Here is a 20,232-nt window from a genome sequence, read left to right as displayed (position 1 = left end):
TTAAGGTGTTAGGGCAAGAAGAGTCAGGAAGTTCCTTATTTTATCGTCCACTAGAGGACCTAGCAAGCAGAGGAGCTCAGGAACAGTGTGAATGAGAATGTGATGGGGTTGTTTGGAGCCCCAGAAGGGGCGCCTGTTGGCTGCGGGAGCAGCCTGCTGCATCAGAGCCCGTGTGTATTCTTACACTTGGCCTGCGAGCCACGCCCATTCCGGAAGGGCGCCGCAGAGGCCCAAGGTCAGCCTAGAGCCCTGTGCTCACCCACCTGAGGAGCTTGGCAGGATCAGAGGTGAGTACACCCATCATCTTTATGTGCTTATTCACTCATTTAAATATGAATGTACTCTGTGCATAGGCCAGAGCCTATGGATTGTGGGAGCCACACAAAATGTAATTCCTGGCCTCTAGAGGCTCACGGCTTTGCTAGGAACTAATTAACAAGGAGTCTGACAGGAAATAGAAAGGCAGCAGAATTCAGGCTTTGGCCTAAGAACCACCATGGGCAAATCCTTCCTCGGCCGGGCACCTTCTATGACCTTGGTGAGTTATTGAAACGCTCTGAGCTTCTCTTACTTGATCTTTAAAATGAGGAATTGCACAAATCTCCTTGGGCCACCTCACAGGACAGGACGCGGAGAAGGGATACGCAAGCCGCCTGGCAGGTGGAAGGCATGCCACACAAGGCATGTGTTATCATCAGGGCCTTTTGCGCCCCTTCCCTTGCCGCGAGGTTCTGACCTCTCGACTACTCCGTATCCATTAACTCGTGGGAAGAGGGAGGGTGACATTTAAATCCTCTCTGTGTACCATGTACCTTAGGAGTCACTTTACACAGGTGCTTCGTACTCCAACCCAACTAACAACCCAGTGAGGTGAGTATTTTCGCCTCGATGTTATAGACGAGAAAACTGAAGATCAGAGAGTTTCCATTCTTTGCTTAGGGTCACACGGTGAATGATGGTCCGGGCAGGATATACTCCATTCTGAACAGTGGGCTCTTTCTACCGTCTCATATTTGGCTATAAGGGAAGGTGTATTTGTTATCTCCAAGAGACAGCAGAGTGTTGTGGTTCAATGCACAGACGCTAGATCCAATCTCCAGCACTTACTTCCAGCTCTGTGACTTTGCGGGCTTGGGGGCGGGGGGTGGCATGAGTCTGTTAGGGCAGTTGTGACAAAACACCGCTGCCCAGCAGCTTAAACAACAGAAGAGTGTTGTCTCACAGTTCTTGAGACTGATAGTCCAAGATCAAGGTGTGGGCAAGCTTGGTTTCTTCTGAGGCTTCTCTCCTTGGCTTTCACACGGCTACTTTGTCCCCGTGTGGTCTTTTCCCTGCTTGCACACATTGGTGGCATCTCCTTGGGCATCCAGACCTCCTTTTCTTATAAAGGTTGCAGTCAGACTGGATTAGAGCTCACACTAAGATCTTTTAAACTTCATCCCTATGGTAAAGGTTCTGTCTTCGGAGTATAGTCACCTTCTGAAGCTCTGAGGGTTAGGGTGTCAGTATAAGGATTTGCGGGGGTGGGGTGGGGCACAATTCAGTCCATAGCATCCAGTTACTGAAACTTCCTGTGTCACAGTCTCCTTATCTGTAAAATGGAGAATGTAAGTTAATGTTTCTAAAGTGTTACACACGGTGCCTGGCACCTAGTCGAGTGACGTAAACGTTCGCTAAGTAAGAAAGTAGGAACATAGAAAGGAATTGTCAGGCCTGACCTAGTTGTTCAGTAGCAGAACTATAGTTCGATTCCCCGTCTCCAAAACTTGGGTCACCTATAAATAGGTGCTCCAATAATATCCGTTGAATAGATACATGGCTCCATTGAATCTAAGGGAAAAGTGATTCGCTTAAGAAGGAGGAGTCGGGTCTGGAAGAAGGATCAGACTTGGAAGGAAGATCAGAAATTATCTGTCACCGTAGGAGACGGGAAAGGTGAGCCAAGGGGTTAAGGGACATGCCCAAGAGTCACGGTTAGCAAAAGGCCCACCGAGGCAAGATGTCAGGAGTTCTGCTCCGGTTCTGGCCCTGAACCCAGCAGCCTTCCAGGAAACGAAGATATTTAACACATGCAAGTCTGCCCCAAATCAACAAGAGTTCCAGGTGCGTCCAGGCCTGTGCAAGTTACTTCCAGCAACAACATCTCTTTTAAAAATGTTGCATTTGCCTCTTTCACCTGGGAGTCCCTGATTAATTATATATATTAAAAAAAAAAACTGATAAGATTCTGGTTCACAGAGACAGGATGCCTGCTGCATAATTAGAACAGGGTGAATCATAGCAGATGGGGCACAGCACAAGTCTGTGCAAAAAAAAGACGAACCAAAAAGGGCAAAGAGAAAGAGACAAAAGTAAATGCGGGAACTGTGGCTGAAAATAAGAGGTGTCTTGGAGTAATTGCTGGCTTTGGGACCCATTCCGACGTCTGCTTGATTGTTCTTACTACAAATATCCTGGAACTGATTCACCTTGCCTGTATAAATCAGATGGCCAATTAATCATGCACTGATATTATTATTTAGAGATATTTATTGTACTTTGTTCTTAAAGCAAAACGACCCGATTTTGATGATGGGGGAATGTAAAATCTACACAGAATCTTTATATTCTGTCTGCTCCATTAAAAGTAATGTTAAAGTATAATTTTCTATTAAAATACTTGTCCGTTATAAATGATTTTAAAATGCATTCTGAGAAAATTGTTTCATTATTTTCTGTGTATATTTTATAGTCCTTGAACACAATATTTTCATTTGCTGCTTAATACTCCACGATAGTAACATAGCATAATTTATCAACTTTCCCTATTGTAAATTTTGGTGGTTTCCGATTTTGAAGGGTAAATATGAGTGGGCTTAGTTTCACGCCTGAAATTAATTGCTTCTTTCTAAAAAAAAAAAAATCTAGGGTTGTTAAAATCAAATATTCTCGTAAGTTGTACATACTCTGACTTCATGACTTGACAGTTACTTTATTGAAGTATATTGAAACAACAACAAAAATCAATAAATTTTCAGCTTTTAGTATTTGAATCCAGCTTGATAGCCCCCGAAATCATGAAAACCTCAAGTAATAATAGAATAAAGGCAGGGGCAAGGGAAGGAGCATGAACTTCAGTCAGACCAAGTCAGGTGCCATCCAGGCTGGTCAGGCACTGGCCATGCCAGTTTCAACACATGACTTCCCCTTCCGGGTTTTGACTTCTCGACTGTAAACTAGGGATAAGAGGGCTTTCTCAGCATGATGGTCAGAGGAGTCAGGTATAAACTGGGTGGAAAGCACACAGCTCAGGAGCCGACACACAGGGCTTTCTCCCACTTACTCCATTAATGTAGACTCCAACCCACCCTTCTCCAGGAAGGTACAGATCATTACAAACTGGTATTTATTAACCTCAGGTTTCTACATAATTATATCAAGTCTCCTCTCTAATTTGCATATATGAACACAATGTAAAATAGCGAATCGCATTTCTTTTGGTATTAATCGCACTCTTAATCCACTATCACAAAGATTCCGGCTGAGCCAGTGCAACAGAAGTGCTATTATGGGACAATTATCACCTCCAACATGTCAGGACCCGGAAAACTAAAGTGTCCCAGCCATCCCGGGCCACTGACAGCCCCCTTCATGCCCTGGATGTGTCCTCCAGGTTTTTTGCTGCTCCCTCAAGTTTGCCTGATGACCGTGCCTTCTCTTTCATTGCTCAGCTCCAGAGTTAGCACCTCAAGAAGAGTCTGGGCAGAAAGCCACCTGGGTAGAAGCAATCACACTTGTTGATATGCTGCTGCCGTTCCGCACACGAACGTCAAACTCGTTTTCGGAACCTGCCCCTGTACGTACGTCCACATTCTCCACTCACCTGTGTGCTCCTTGAAGGCAAAGGCAGGTGCCCTACCCACTGTTCTTTCACCAGGACCAGGTTTCAGGGCTCTGGATCAGACAGAGCATCGATGATCTCAGATTATCAGATCACTTCTGAGCCAGTGGAACCAATGCACGTGTGGCTCAAGTGGAGTGGCGGTCTCAGAATTTCCGTATAGATGGGCTGAGGGGCGGAAAAGCTGTGGAACTTTTCTTAGCACCGTATTAAGCATTCTGGTTCTGCATATTGGTTTGAAGTAGGTCAAAAACATGTCAAAGGCTTCCAAGAATGCTTTTATTTACATTTCCCATAAGATAGGGGGAAAATAGTGCTGCTTACGTTAAATGATAGTATCAATAGTAATGTTTGGAGGCGTCTGGCCAGAATGGGTGCTAATAGAATTTATTAAAAAGCTCCCTAGAAGCCCACTCACAATACTGCCACCGGGCATTTCTCACAACTCTGTTACCCCAGAATGCCAGAGAGCCCTCTTTACACAGGACACTGAGGCTGGAATGCCACATGCTCCCAAGCAAAACCAAAACCAAAACCAAAACCAAAACCAAAAGGCTGAAGTGGTGATCACATTCTAAACCAATTTTTTTTTTTTAACGCAACTGGGTTTCATTTGGGTCAGTCGTAAAGTCCCCAGTAAGATTTATAAAGTGGGAATGAATCACCAAGTCCTCTCCACAATTTTCCAATTAATTCCATATGAGATCCAACTCTGATCCATTTACAGACTTCATTGTATTTGGTTAATTAAGAAATTGAAGGCATGGATTTTGTCATTACTACAGGCAGCTCCAAATGACCCTGGGTGATGTTTGACGAGCTCCTGTGAACCTCGACAAATGGGGTCCTGACCACAGCTCTGTGAGAAAACAGTGGGTGATCTGAGAGAGAGAGAGCTGAACCTGGCTGAGAAAAACAAGCACCCAATGTGACTGTAAGCAGGACGCGGAAAACTGAAGCTTTATTCTTTTTTCTTTTAAATTTTTTAATGTTTATTTATTTTTGAGAGAGAGAGAGACAGAGTTGTAGTAGTGGAGGGACAGAGAGAGAGAGAGAGAGAGAGAGAATCTGAATCAGGCTCCAGGCTCCTAGCTGTCACCACGGAACCCCATGTGGGCCTTGAACGCTCACAAATTGCGAGATCATGACCTGAGCCGAAGTCGGTCGTGAGGCTTCATTCTTAAGCACGATGAAGGAGCCAACATTGGTTGCACATGGTTTTTTGTTGGTGGTGGTGGTGGTCTGCTTGTTTGTTTGCTTTGTGGGGTCTGTAATCCATCATGGTGAAGAGTAGGGACTTAGCAATGAACATGATTTGTGTTTAAGTCTGATTCTGCCGTTGCACTAGCTGTATTCTCTCGACGGAGTTATTCAACCTCTCCAGATGAGTTTATTGGGTGGCAAAATGTCTATGGTGACATCCGAAGGTTTGGGGGCAATACAAAATCCTTTTAGCGCAGGGTTTGGTGTGTTTAGGGATTTTTAAAATGTGGTAGTTGTGATCATAGCGTCATCAACATCGTCGTCATTGGGTGCTCTCGTGAGAATGGTCTCTTTCATCCTCAAAAAAAATTTTTTTAAGACAGATAAATTTCCTCTTGTACAGATGAAGGAACTAAGTCTTAGAGCAAAAGGCAATATTCCTAACAACACGCAGCTAACAGGAAGTGAACAGGGAATTCAAATCAGGGCCTGGAAAACCCCTGTCTTTCGATCAGCTAGTCTTCCTCAAAGTATATAGAAAACGGGATGATTTTGTCAACCTTCTATTTGCAGAAGCTGACACGAACTCTTGTACTTCTAACGCGCATTTTTGCCTCCTAAATAAGTCTATCTATTCAGAAAGGTAAGTTGATTTGAAGACATATTTGTAACAGGTCATTGTACAGGCAGCACGTGTGTATTAGCTATCTGTGGCTGGGTCACAACTGATCCCCAAATGTAGCAGCTTCCGACAGTAAGCATCCATTATCCCACAGTTTCTGTGGGTCAGGAGTCCAGGTGTGGCATAACAGATGCCTTTGTTCAGAGTGACTCACAGGCCCGGGATCAGGGTGTCCACGGGAAGGGACTGCTACCTCCTCGAGGCTCCTCTGGGTCAGGCTTAGCTCCCAGTCCCATCCAGTCCCCACACGGCTGTTTGCGCAGCTCAGGTTTTCGCCGTTGGTTGGCTGAAGGCTTCAGTTCCTCTCCACGTGGACTTCTCCACAGGGCCACTCATGGCACATCCTCTTCTCTCGAGGCTACTCATTAGGTCCAGCCCCTGTGCATGAAGGAGAGGGTCCCCGTGAGATGAGGGTGAGCAGGGGACACCTTGCAGGCTGTCTGCCACACCCGCACGTATGAGAGAAGTTATAGAAGCTTCTTGCAAGTGACCAACGGGAAACCATTTACTAAACATACCACCTCCAAAGAAGAATGTCAACTCAGAAAACAAGTTTTGCCATCAATCCCACCTCTGGTGTCTGGGAACCTGACTGCATAGTAGGTTCTTCAACTTGTATCTCTAGCCTCACCCTCTGGTCTCTCCTTCGGCCTGGTGTGGCGTATCCTGGAAAGACACTCACACCCCCTCCGTTCCAGGACAGTTCTACTTCTGCAACCAGTCGAGTCTCTGGTCGTGCCAGGCCCTCTGGGTAGAATGACTTTCCCCACCACCCTACCCCATCCCATCCTCACCTTTCCTGACTGTTAAAACTCTCCACGCCCCCAAAGGCTCAGTTCAAATGCCACCTTCTCCTTGAAGGTATTCCCCAGCCAGAAAGGAATTCCTTCTCCGTGTTCTCAGGACAGTTCCTTTGGTTCCTCACAATCTCATTTATTCGATTCCGCTTTGAAAGAGAGAACAGCAAGAAGGAGGCGCTAACATCTCCTCAGTTGGCACAGCCTGTGTCATGTGTATGAGAAGAACTGAGTGGCACCTCCACGGTGCCATGAGAAGGTGATATCAACAGACTGCCGTAGCCAGTCTCCAGGGTGACCTCTGATGCTTCCTGTTTATGCTCCTGCCCCGCGTTCCCCCCTCCCACACTGAATCGGCACTGACCTGAATGACCGGTGGGATATAGTGGAAATAACGGCACATGACTTGACTTCTGGGGCCAGTTTCTAAAAGTGAATCCCACTCTTCCAGAGTCTTTTGAATTGCTCATTCTGGGGAAAGCCCGGTACTCTGTACGAAGGACGTATTGAATCAGCTCTGTCGGAAGGCCCATGTGGGAAAAGTCTAAAGCCTCCCTTCAACAGCCACAGCCACGTGGGGAAGTCACCTTGGAAGCGAATCCCTACCCCAGTCAAGCCATCTGCAGCCCTGGCCGACATCTGACAACCTTAGGAGAAACCTGAGGCAGAACTACCCACCAAGCTGATCCTGAATTCCTGTCCTGCAGAAACACTCATCTGTGTTTTAAGTCACAGCGTTTTAGGGTGCAAATCTGTTATGCAACAATAGACAACTGACACACAGAACTGGAAAACAAAACTCGTCATAGATTACACAGCGAATTGTGCCAGAGCTAGGATTCTCCCTCTGTGTCACTGAGGGAGAAAAAACAAAATCTCCCGCTTCCTCTGCCTTCTCCGGTTACTGACTAGTTAGGCCCAAATAGCTTCAGCTTTGTCCAAGGATCTCCAACCTGTCTGAAATTCGACTTCCTCTTTAATATGTGATGACTGTTGTGGCATGGCATGGAGGTATGGGTCTCTGTCAGCCCGCATAAACATGGCAAGGACTTAGGATTCTCTGGAAGAACGCGAGGGATCTTCTAGTTAAACTGCTCACTGTACAGGTAACTCGGATCCAGAGAAATGAAATGATTTCCTTAAGTCCATATTGTTGCTTAATGGTAGAATCCAGTGTAAATATCAGGTCTCCATATTCTCAGTACCCACCAAGGATTTTTTTAAACTTTCATCCCTCCCTCACCTTTGTTTTCAGGTTTTCAAATATGTTTGTGAACTAAAATTTGCTTTTACTCAGTAACAATAGTCTATGCTGTGTCATCATAGGTGCATTTCAGGTTTTCACGGAGTGGTGCTTATAATGGAAAAAGTTGACGGAAGTCCAAATCGTTGTCGTGTTGTCTTTGGAAGCTCCAATGTACTCAAGCTCAAGATTAAGAATATTAACGTTAAACCAATTATTTTAGCATCTTATTGGATTTTCTCCAGCAGCAATTGATGCTTTTCACCCTCTTTTTTTTCTTGGAACTTTCTTCTACCTTGTCCACCTAGATATCTCTCTCCCTAATTTTTCTCCCAACTTTCTAGATATTCCTTCTCAGTCCCCTGGCTTGGATTCACTTCCTTTGCCAGCCATTTAATTGTTAGTCTAACCCACGATTTTGTCCTTGACCCTTTTTCTTCTACCTCATACATAAAAAAAAGTTTTTGTTTCCTTTATTGAGAACACATACCTTTTCATCAAAACAGAGAACAGGGGTCACTTGCTCTGAACAGTGTTTTCTACAACCTCCCCCAGAGTAAATCATCCCTGTCTCTGGGCTAGCTCTTTGTCATTTGCTTTTTTTCTACCAAGGTGTTTTTCACATTCAGAAATTATCTGCTGACACATCTGTCTCTTTCACCAAAACTTGAGCTGCCCTATGTTAAGGTCTGCTCTTGTTTATCTTGGTTTCAGCAAAGCCTAGCCTGGAATCTAAAATCGAGCGAGCACTCGATAAGCACATGATGAATGGATCTGAACCCATCATGCACATGAAAACATCATGGAAATGCACTGTGTTGTGCCCCTGTATACAACTATTGCTTCTGTTCTCCCAGCTCATTTCTATTTGCTGAAACAACTCTTCTCAAAAAGAACTAGGGCTCATGTCCTAGGTGGAATCTGTTAAAACCCTGGCAGACATCTAATTAGGCCCAAAGCTGAGCAGAGAGAGAGAAATTCCACCTGAGGGATGGTCACTGGGGAAATCATGGTTCACACTCACTGGGAGGAAGGAAGAGAAGAAGAGGAATTTATTGCCCCTCAAAGACTCCTAAATACAGTCCGGGAAATGTCATTACTATAAATTGGTAGAATATAACATATTGATTAGTATGTATTTCTACCAACAGGGTGAGATAATTAGCCCTGGGCTACTCTAGTATCCTCCAAGTATATTCTACAGACCCTTAATGCTAAAAGACACTTCTTGGGGGGAAGAAAGAAACATGTCCCTGGGCGAATAAGTTTAGGGAATACAGCAAATGATATCCTTTTTTTTCCCATTTCACAAATCACGTATGGATGTTACGTCTTTGAGCAGTCTTGCAATAAAGAAACCTGTTTAAGTTTGTTTAACTGAGAATCTTCCTAGAACTTATTGGGTCACAACACTCTGTTTTTCTCGTATAACTGTCATCAGCCTGTGGAACTGGTATTTGTTGGAAAACACTATGGGAAATGCCAGTCTCACTCTAGAGTACCTAGTCTTGATACACATTGTATGTTTAGAACAGATCCACTAGAAATATCTGTACAGTCTGTAGCCTCTTTGCTTGGATCAGACCCAACCAAATGGGTGAGTGTGGCCTCCATGTTGGTTTCACAGCGATGCCTGTCCCTCAGATGATGCCTGGTTAGAGAAGTAGAAGGAATCAGATTCTTCCTCTTTCAGATCAGCATTCAGGAGCTTTAGGCTCAGCTCAGATGGGACACTGAACCAGAGCCACAGTGATCATTTCCCTCCGTATGTAGTCAGAAGCATAAAAAAGTGATCCCAAGAAAGAAAGGAAGAAGGAATTCATCAGACCCTCAGAAGAAAACAGAAATGAGAGGAGGACACCTGGGTGACTCAGTCAGTTAAGCATCTGACTTCGGCTCAGGTCATGATGTTATGGTTCGTGAGTTTGAGCCCTGCATCGGGCTCTGGGCTGACCCCTCAGACCCTGGAGCTTTGGATTCTGTATCTCCCTCTTTCTCTGCCCCCGCCCCGACTCATGTTCTGTCTCTTTCTCTCTCAAAAATAAATAAACATTAAAAATTTTTTTTAAAGAAATGAGAGAGACTGGGGCCCCAGAGAGATGCAGAATGGGACTTAAATCCCCTAACATTCCAATCTCCATGAAGCCCTGAGGATATAACTAAATACCCTTGTAAACTTCCCCTGGATCCCTCTTCTGGCTTGAGTTTGTTTGAGCTGTGTTTTATCTCTTTCAAACAAAGAGACTGACAAATACGTGGGATCAGAAATAGAGATACTGGGAGTGCCTGGGTGACTCAGTCTGTTAAACATCTGACATTAGCTGAGGTCATGATCTCATGGTTCATGAGTTCGAGCCCTGCATCGGGCTCTGCGCACGAAGAGCCTGCTTCAGATCTTCTGTCTCCTTCTCTCTCTGCCCCTCCTCTGCTCATTTTCTCCCTCTCAAAAATAAACATTTAAAAATATTATTGAAAAAAATAAAAGAAAGAGAGACATTTAAGATCATTCAGATGTTTTACTGAGCACCTTTTCTGTGCCAAGCCCTATGTTACGTGTTACAAGATTTGAGGACGTATTGTCCTGAAATGTCCACAAATGGGAGATGGTCGCAGGTATAGGTTTTACTGGAATTTGACAGTTGCTAAATAAAGGCATGCTAGAGAACATCTATCTCACATATGATAGTTACAGGCAAAACAAAACAATACGGCTTCCCCGATATAAGCAATTCTCAGGATAAATCTTAAAGCTTAAGGTTTCCAGGTAAAGAAGTGCCATTAGGCTATTTCAGACAGCAGCAATTGCACGTGTCTGGGGGTCCATGTGGGAAGCAGTGATGAGTGGGGGGAGGAGAAAATAAATGGCTCCGGTTGGAACATGGAGAACAGGGGTAGTAGCGATGGGAGATGAAGCCAGAGAAGTAATAATGGGTACAGGGGGAGGGAAAGCCATTCTGTAGTACCACTAAGATGTCAAGACATCATCGTGTCAAAGAAAACGCAGGTTCCAAACAGGAAAGTAACATGGTCAGATTTGCATGCTAGAAAGGTATTTTTTTTGTGATCGTGTATAAGATGAATTTGATGTAGGCAAAAGAGAAGACAAAGAGACTGCTTACGAGGTGATGCTGGATAGCAGGAATGGACAGAAGGCATAGAAATGAAGTATGACTAATAATTTTAAATGACTTAATAATATGGGCACCTGAGTGGCTCAGTCAGTCAAGGATCTGACTCTTGATTTCAGCTCAGGTCATGATCCCAGGATTGAAGGATCAAGTCCTGCATCAGGCTCTGTGCTGAGCATGGAACCTCATGGAACGCATGGAACGCATAAGATTCTCTCTCTCCCTCTCTGTCTCTCTGCCCCTCTCCCCCACTCTCTGCCTCTAAAAATCAATAAGTAAACAAATAAATAAATAATGAAATCTTAGTAAAGAAAAAGTCTTTTGAGAGTTCATAGGCCCTTAAACATTTCTCCCTACCACTCAAATGTCTCGCTTGTCTATAAATTACATATTTCTCAACAATCCTACGTCCTCAGTCTACCAATGTGGTCTACAGCATGGGGTTAGTGTAAGCCTAAGCATTAACGTTAGTAAGATACTGGGTCTTTGTTTTAATTGGCCTTGCCAACAATGGCCAAGAACAGAGAGTCGGGAGATAGGCTGTTGCTATGACTCCTACAGGACACAGATTCCTCCCAGACCCCTAAACCCCTCTAGGGCTGGCTTTTCCCACCTGCAGAAAGAGAGGGCATTGGCTTAGATCAATTGTTTCAAACATTGTGTCCCACGGTGGACATTCCTATCAAAGGGGAATGTTTGTGAAATCCTATATTTAAAACCAAGGGACAGGGGCGCCTGAGTGGCTCAGTTGGTTGAGCGTCTGACTTCAGCTCAGGTCGTGATCTCACAGTTTGTGGGTTCGAGCCCCACATCAGGCCCTGTGTTGACAGCTCAGAGCCTGGAGTCTGCTTTGGATTCTGTGTCTCCCTCTCTCTATGCCCCTTCCCACTTGCGCTCTGTCTGTGTCTCTCTCTCTCTCAAAAATAAACATTAAAAAAAAAATTTTTTTAAAATAAAAAAAATAAAACCAAGGGACAATGGGACAGCTGTGACTGAATCAGAGGGTAGAACCCCCACAAGCTCCTCATTGGGCTCTGAGACGCCTGCACAGTATCTTAGTAGTTCTGGGAAACACAGCTGTAAAACTGGAGCACCTCAAAGGTCCTCTCCAACCTTTTCTATGACCCTTTTATGATTCATTGGTAACTTTCTCTTGTCTGTCTGAGCTGGCCTCTGGCCTCCAGGGTACATGATTTGCACTCAGATCTCACATCACGGGCAGGGGATGCCTACTCATTGATTACACCTACTTTCCCCAGTAGACTGTGAGAGCTATTGGATATGTCACAATGAGATCCCTGTAAGTAATTTTATTAAAGGCAGGTCAGCGCCCCAGCATGGAAAGGATATCTCACTGCAAAAATTTGGACTGAGTCCTGACATGAGAGTTACCACTAGCTTGACCGTAACGCAAATTAAGAACTTCTTGACTCAGTCAGTCTTTCTGTCTATGAGACTCAACCATTGCCTGCCTGAACCTCTCCAGAAAGTTCAAATAGTGTGGGGTTTGTGACAGAGATTTTTATTTTACAAATATCAACATTTTGTTTAAAGACCCTGTCAATGCTCACATATTCTATGACAGAATCAGAATACCAAAGTAAAAATTTCATTAACAAAACAAGCGAACATCCGCACTCCATATTAAATTAACATCACAGCAAAATGATCAATGCCCAGCCATATGGTGAGGCGATTCTAACATGGCGTAATTGTATGAAAATTGCTGCAGAGCTAGCTCTGGCTTGATAAAACTGGTCCAATAACTGTTTTCTCATTTTGTTGGGAGTTCTTTCCTATTCCCACAGTAACGCACGGCCACATTTTCTCTGTTGCACTTGATAAGGGTAAATTGGCACTGTGGGATGGAGCAAAGCTTTATTCAGTCCCACAGTTCAGCTTCCAATTGACGGGAAGAGTTGTACAAATTGTTTTCCCTTCGTTCGGAGACACTTATCAAGGCCCAACAAGGAAGGTAATTCGGGCCACTCGCCAGGCAGGCAAATCTCTCAAAAGAGACAGTACCAAGCCCCCCAGCATAATGAAATCATGAGCCTTTGCCAGCCATGGGGGGCGGGGGGTGGGAAATTACAGGACTTTCTGAGGCGGATTGCTTAATAAGGGGTACCCAGCAGAGTAATTTAGCAAAGTATTTCAAGGAGCTACTCAGTTGCGGCACTGTGATGTCCCAGCGCCGGTGAGAAGATCGGCTCGCTGCACAGTGTTCTACTTGACTTATGGTTGCTTTTCCTCCCTCACATACTCGGTACCTCTCAGGTAACCCTCATTAGCATTATGATTTTGTTCATCGTTTCCAAATTTCCACTCCTCAAGATGGGCCAGACTCTTAAAGGGAAGCAAGCGAATACATTCTAAATCCAGCCATCCGTCCGATAAGGTCAGTTCTGCGATAGGCGGGCTATGATTTATCGCTTCCACCTGTGAGTAACAAAGGCTCTCTACCTCTGGAGTAAGCACAACTCCGTGGATATCACTACGCTCAGACTTTCAGTCCCTACGTGCTGTCTTCCCATCTCTGCCTCCTTGAATCATAGACAGCTAGAACCAGAGGCACCTTATGTCTATGTCACCTAAGCTTATGTTACGTAGCAGAGAGAGCTGACTGAAGCAACGAGAGCATAAATGATTTTTCAAGGTACTGGAGTTAAGAAATAGAAGCCACGGATGATAGCGACAGTGAATGCGACAGGTTGTGATCGAATACAAGAGGTTTTGACCTGTGGCCCTACCACTCTATCTGGCATTATCTCGTTTCCCATATAAAGGGATATCTTAACGATCAGGCTAGAGAAAGACTCAGGAGAACGAGAATAACCTACGCTCTCCCCAAGTGATTTGAGATAGAACTTCATCTTTCTGCCTTAAGTCCTTTTTTGTAATGTTTCTTTATTTTTGAGAGTGGGGGGAGGGGCAGAGGGAGAGGGAGAGGGAGACATAGAATCCAAAGCTGGCTCCGGGCTCTGAGGAGTCAGCACAGAGCCCGACACAGGGCTCAAACCCACCAACTGTGAAATCATGACCTGAGGTGAAGTCGGATGCTCAACCGACTGAGTCACCCAGGCGCCCCTGCCTTAATTTCTGCTGTGACAAACTGGGTATAAAAACATTCAGTATTTATGCAAATACTTACTGTGAACCCGGTATAGAAACCTTGTCTTAGACCCAAGAGGTAAGTATTATTGTCTCCATTTTATGGGAGAAGTAACCAAAGAGCAAGGATGTTGGGTGATTCGCCCAAGGTTCTTCAGCCAAAAGAGGGTAGAACAGGGATAAGAAACCACATCTGTCTGAAGTCAGAGTCCACTGAATAACCACAGAGAAGGTCCAGTTTACATAGGACAACTGGAGACCAGGCTTAGGTATTGGGGGGAAAGTTTCCTCCAGGCACTTTGTTTTTATTTTTTTCCTTTTTTATTATTATTTTTTTAATTTATTTGTTTTGAGAGAGAGAATGTGTGACCACAGGGGAGGGGCAGAGAGAGGGAGGGAGAGAGAGAATCCCAAGCAGGCTCCGTGCTGTCAGCACAGAACCCAATGTAGGGCTTGAACCCATGAACCGTGAGACCGTGACCTGAGCTAAAATCAAGAGCCGGATGCTCAACCGACTGAGCCACCTAGGCACCCCTGGGCACTTTGTTTTTAGAGGTAGCCAAATAAATCCAAGCAATAGTACTGTTTTATTCTAAAGAGAGCCTTTGCTACATAGATCCCAGACTCAAAATAGGTGTGAAGAGGCCATGTCTTTAGTTTTCTGCTCTTCTTGGACCTTCTCAGAAATGGGAGATCCCAAAAGACAAAACTTAGCAGATGATGTCAGTGCTCCGCCTATGTTCCCTCAGATCCCTTTTACCATGGTTGTGTTCAATGGTTTCCAGTGTGCCTTTGCCCCCAACAGCAACTATTGGAGGCTGCCCTCAGACACCAGCTCCCTCATTGCCTATAGGCACCAAAGTGCAAAGACCCAGAAGTGTCTAGGAATGGATGCTATATCCCAGGGCATAACCAAACACTCCAGCTTCCTGGCCCCGATTCAGGAACGCTTAGAGGTAACCTTCACCGTGTCTGACTCCCCTGTGAAATTGAGCCAAAGTCACCCTCCAAGGGTTGATATCCCAAACCTGATACCATGTGCTTCCTTGGCCTTCTTTCCTTCCAATCCTATTTCCCACCTCTCTGTTTTACTGTCACACCCAATATCATACCAGGATCGGCCTCTGGGTAACCGACTTGAGACAACAGGAGCAACACACCCGTTGTTTGACACCCTGTTTGCTTCCTCTTACACTCAGTACATTGTTTTTCCTTGCATTTGGTACAACTCCGACTCCCTGTGCCTTCCATCCAACGCAAAGACCTCTTCTGTCCTCCAAAGTGACCATGCACACATCGAACCGCCCCCCTCCCCTTGGCTGGCTTTCAGGTGCCTAGAGGTGCCTTTCAGTCTTTGCTTCTCCAAATCACCAAGGACTTAAATAAGAATCATTGTACTGGTCCGGCACTTGGATTACCAGAAGCTAGCCGTGATGAGTTGTCATTGACCCCTCTTCATCTGTGATCTGAAAAAGAGCAGGAGAAAAGAAAACACAAAGTCTTGTTACCTTAACAAGAAGCCATGTGTATCTCTTCCCCAAGCGAGAAAAATAACGCTACCGGTAATGAAGTGCTATTTATTGAGCTCTTACCATATTCTGGAGCGTTCACAGTCATGTTACATGTATCATTTCATTGTATCTTTTCAAAAACACTATCAGGAGTTATTATTGTTATTATTCCTGGTTTATGGATGAGGAAACAGAAGTACAGAGAGATTATGCTCCTTGCACTGTATTCAATAGGAAGTCATGGAGCTGGGATTGGGGTCCAGGGAGTCTGACACCAGGGCCCATACTCTGAACCCTCACAAGTCACTACAAATGTTCTGAGGAACGCAGGAAAGAGGAACTCATAAATACACACTGTTGTAATGCATTGAATTATCACAGATATGTGTTAAAGAGAGTTTGAGGGCAGGCACTGGACACGCAATGCAAATTTCATGCAAGAGCTTTGTTTTGAGCTGCCAAATGGCCACATTTTTAGCTCTTACCCTAGAGAGACACAGCACTTTGGCCAATGAGACATTAACAAACAGACCAGGCGGAGGCTGAAAAGTGCTCGCGTATCAGAACTTGCTTTCTTCTGCTGTGTAGAATCCTGACACTGCCGTGTTTTGCCACCTTACTGGGAGCTGGAAGGTCACGTGGAGGAGAGTTAAGCCATCCCAGCTGAGTACTTACTTTGAACAGCCCATGACCCCTGAGTTAGTTTACCCTAGATGAAGGTTTCTCAACCTCCCCACTATGCACCTTTTGGACCAGATGATTCTTTATGGCAGAATGTCTTATATATTAAAGGATATTTAGCAGCATCTCTGGCCTTTACCCACTAAATGCCAACAAAAGCCCTCAGTTATGACAACTAAAGATGTATCCGGACGTTTCCAAGTATTCTCTGGTGGTGGTGGCAGTGATGGGTGTAAGTCATCCCCAGGTAAGAACTACTGTTCTAGACCCTCAAGTCCCAGCTGATATATCCCAGACCTGAAGGAGCACTCAGCTGACTCACACAAAATAAATGATTGTTTCTGATTGTTTTGAGTTGTTAGGTTTTATGCTTGTTTGTTGACTGCCAAAAGCCAACTAATATGGTCTCTGTAAAAGAGACAATATTTCCTCCTCCTGGATTGCAAAGAAAGACTACAGTTTCCACTCCTCTTTGGGTTTAGGTGAGGTCCATTTAGCCAAGTGCCTGCCAACTGGAATGTGAGCAAAAGTTCTGTGTCAATCTGTCTCAAGCAATTAAAAGTGGAACATGCTCTCAAGAATCTGTTTCTCCTACCTGCTTGCCTAGAAGGAAAGAACTCCAATGTTGGCAGAATATAAAATAGGAGCCTAAATATCTAAGTCAGGAAGGCTGCCTAATCTACACTGGACAGTGATGTGAGCGATGAATGAACCTTTGCCATCTTAAACCATTGAGATTTAGGGTTTACTTGTTATCACAGCAAACCCTAGGCTCAATCTTCATTCCTGACATACGTTCTATGTTAAAAATAAGCTAAACTTATTTATCTTTTCCTCTGGGATGAGGAATGGAAAAGTTCCAATTGGATTTTTCAGTAAATGAGAAGATTTCTTTAATCTTTTCATCCAACATGTCAACTACCGGCATGCAAATCCCAGCTCTTACAGTCATTCATTCATTCACTAAATGTTTATTAAATGGCTACTAATTATCAACAACCACACCAAAAACCACACCATGTACATGAATAAGGCATGGTTTCTACCTCTGAGGAGATCACAGCCCACTGGCAAAGGCAACCACGTTGAAAGAAAATTCAGACAACATGGTGATCACCACCGTGATGAATTTAAAACCATTTATTGGAAGAGTGTCAAAGAATTGGTGAATAACTGCTGGAAGAATCATAAAACAATCACAGGGAAAGTAATATTCTACATGGATGCACAAAAAAATAAAATAAAAATTCTAGTAGGAAAAAAAGGAAAGAATATAAGGAAATTATAACAATAGAAGAGAATTCCAGACAGGTGGAAGAACCACTTCAAAACAAATGGGAATGTGAAAAGTCCCCTGGCTTGGAAAAGAGTTGAGTAGTGTGGCTAATCTAGAAGCTTATGTTCTGCTTATTGATTGCTATGTTACCAACGAACCCAAAACCTAATGGCTTTTTCTTTTATCTCATGGTTTTGTGGGTAAGGAATTTGGGCAGGGTTTGGTTAGATAATTCATGCGATATTGATGAAGGTCCTATTTGGCTGGTGGATGGGCTAGTGGAGGGGGTCCAAGATGACTTTACTCACATATCTGGTGCCGTGGTAGATATGACTGAGTTCAGCTAATACTGTTGACCCTGAGTGCCAATATCTGGCATCTCCAGTAGAGGCAGGGGCAAGGACCCCAATTCTCAATGGGAGGAGTGTCAAAGAATTTTCAGGCAAGAGTAGGGGGTCTTAGCATCTCGTGTAAGGTGACACATCTTCCTTCCCCACAGAGGCCGACCAGGAGGAACATCAACACCCAACAGTTTATTCCTGACCCTCTGGGATAAACTCTGGCTGTGATCCAGACCCCTGGGAAATGGAACCAAGGTTAGAGATGGCCCTGAAAGATCAGCAAGATTTTAACAAGCCAATTAGACAGGACAGTGAGTATGTTCAGTAGATAGAGAATATTTGCTGGTGAGGAAGGTAGAGGCCTATGGGGAGAGGAGATGGCAGGTGGGGAATAGTGGTGGCGGAGGCAGGGCCTTTCCAGAGAAGAAAGAGATTGAAGCAGATGAGAAGAGGTAGTAAGTGTGTTTAACTTCAGGCTGACGCCACGACTCTGGAAGGCACGGGAAGCGGTTGCTGGGTGATGCTAAGTTTCGCTTTCGAACAGGGTCAATCCTGGCCTCTGCCTGACTCGGCGAATAAAGTGCAACTGACACAGCCACGCCCATTCCTTTCTCTGGCTGCTTTGCACTGGGATGGCAGAGGGGACTCGTGGAGACACAGATCCTGTAGCCCATATGACGTAAGATATTCACCATCTGACCCTCTACAGAGAAAGTTTGCTGACCCCTGCTTTGAAGATGAATCTGACAGCAAAGGTGTGGTAGCCACTGGCCTGTCCGAGGCACAGACGGGGCCAAAGGAGGAGTTGGGCATTTGTAAGCCTCTGGATGAGTGACGTCACAGTCACGGGTCATGGTAGTGGGATTAGAAAGACAGGGAGAAGGTAGGAGGCTTTTTGGAGGTGGAGGGACACAGTTCTGTGTCTAGTTGAATGAGGGCCTCTGTGTGTGTGTGTGTGTGTGCATGCGACGGGCAGAGGGCTACAGGAGAAAAAGCTGGCAAATAGACCTGCTGGCCTTGCAGGGCGCTACCGAAGCCATTAGCAAAATGGCAGTTAGGGGGTGGTCGTGGGACACGGGAGGAGAAGCCATCTTGGGAGGAGGGTGGTGAACCTTCTCTCTTTCCCCCCAATTGACATCACTATTTGGACATTAGCTAAGACAGGTGCTACAGTCAGGAAGTCCTTCTGAAACCCTGTTCTACTAAACAGAGGAATTGCGAAAGAGGGGCCACAGCGTCACAGCTTACGCACATTTCATTCATTGCGCGGCTCTGATAAACACCTGATTGATGGGGATTCTCTGCCAGTCCCCCAGACAGCTTTCCGTGTCTGACTGGATCATGCCGTCTGCCTCCTCAGGGTCTGTGCTCATGTTGTTTCCTTGGCCTAAACGTCGTTGGGAAACCTCACCCAACTCCCAGCTTTCCTGACTGCCTTCGACGGATGCCTCAGGGTTGCGTTTAAACATCACTTCCTCCAGGAAGCCTTCCTTGAACTCATAGGCTAGATTTTGTACCACAGGGCAACACCCTGGCCACACACCATATTTTCTTCCGTTATGCTGTTCTGTATGACTTCTCTGTGCGTACTCTGGGCTTCTTCTGTGGGTTGCTTCCCCTGGATATGAGCTGTCAGAGGACTAGGGGTATCGCATCTTCTTAAAGGATATTCTTTAAGTTTTCATTTATTTATTTTGAAGGGGGAGGGACAGAGAGTGGGAAGGAGAGAGAGAGAATTCCCAAGCAAGCCCCGCACTCAGCGTAGAGCCCGACGCGGGGCTCAATCCCACGACCTGCGCCGATATCAAGAGTCCAACCGACTTAGCCGCCCAGGCGCCCCGACGTTGTTGCATCTTCTAGATACAGCACGACCCTTACGAACCGCTAACACAAATTCAGTAATACAACACATAATAATAACCAGCTCTTACTGAGGATTCCAACATTAGGCACTAGACTAAGCGTGTCACACAAATCAGTTCAGTCTTCAGATCGATCCCCCGCAGTAGGTACCATTGCTCTGCCCACTTTAGGGAGAAAGGGACTAAGGCTCAGAGGACTTGAGACTCTTGGTCGTACTCAAGGTGACACAGCTGTCAGATGGCATAACCAGGCCTGAAATGCAGCTCCACGTAGTTAACCATTATACATATCGGGCCTTGAAGGGACACGTGAATGAATACATGAGGAAGAGGAGGAGGAGAGGGACGGAAGAAGCACAGACTTTATAATACGACAATTTCCTAGGTGTCTCTAGGTGGTTCTACCAACAAGGGGAGAAACACAATTAACACTTACTTAGGACATTACTGGAAACGCTTTGTCTATGTCAACTCAATTACTCTTGGCAACCACAGTCCTGGGAGGTGCGTTCGATTA

General features: G+C 45.1%; 1 long non-coding RNA gene across 2 annotated transcripts in view; it reads left to right on the top strand.

Annotated features, from left to right (window-relative positions):
• The first annotated feature begins 272 nt into the window (after nucleotides 1-272).
• The window catches only part of LOC131507822 (uncharacterized), a 34,647-nt gene continuing 14,687 nt past the window's right edge, over nucleotides 273-20,232 (top strand). The window contains exons 1-2 of one of the 2 annotated variants that reach the window (XR_009259734.1): nucleotides 273-538; nucleotides 4,666-4,814. This is a non-coding gene — a long non-coding RNA (uncharacterized LOC131507822). The remainder of the gene's footprint in view (nucleotides 539-4,665; nucleotides 4,815-20,232) is intronic. The other variant, XR_009259733.1, reaches the window with a different exon arrangement.

Source organism: Neofelis nebulosa, chromosome 3 (genome assembly GCF_028018385.1).
Source record: "Neofelis nebulosa isolate mNeoNeb1 chromosome 3, mNeoNeb1.pri, whole genome shotgun sequence".
NCBI lineage: Eukaryota > Metazoa > Chordata > Mammalia > Carnivora > Felidae > Neofelis > Neofelis nebulosa.
This window is presented reverse-complemented; position numbering and strand designations above follow the sequence as displayed.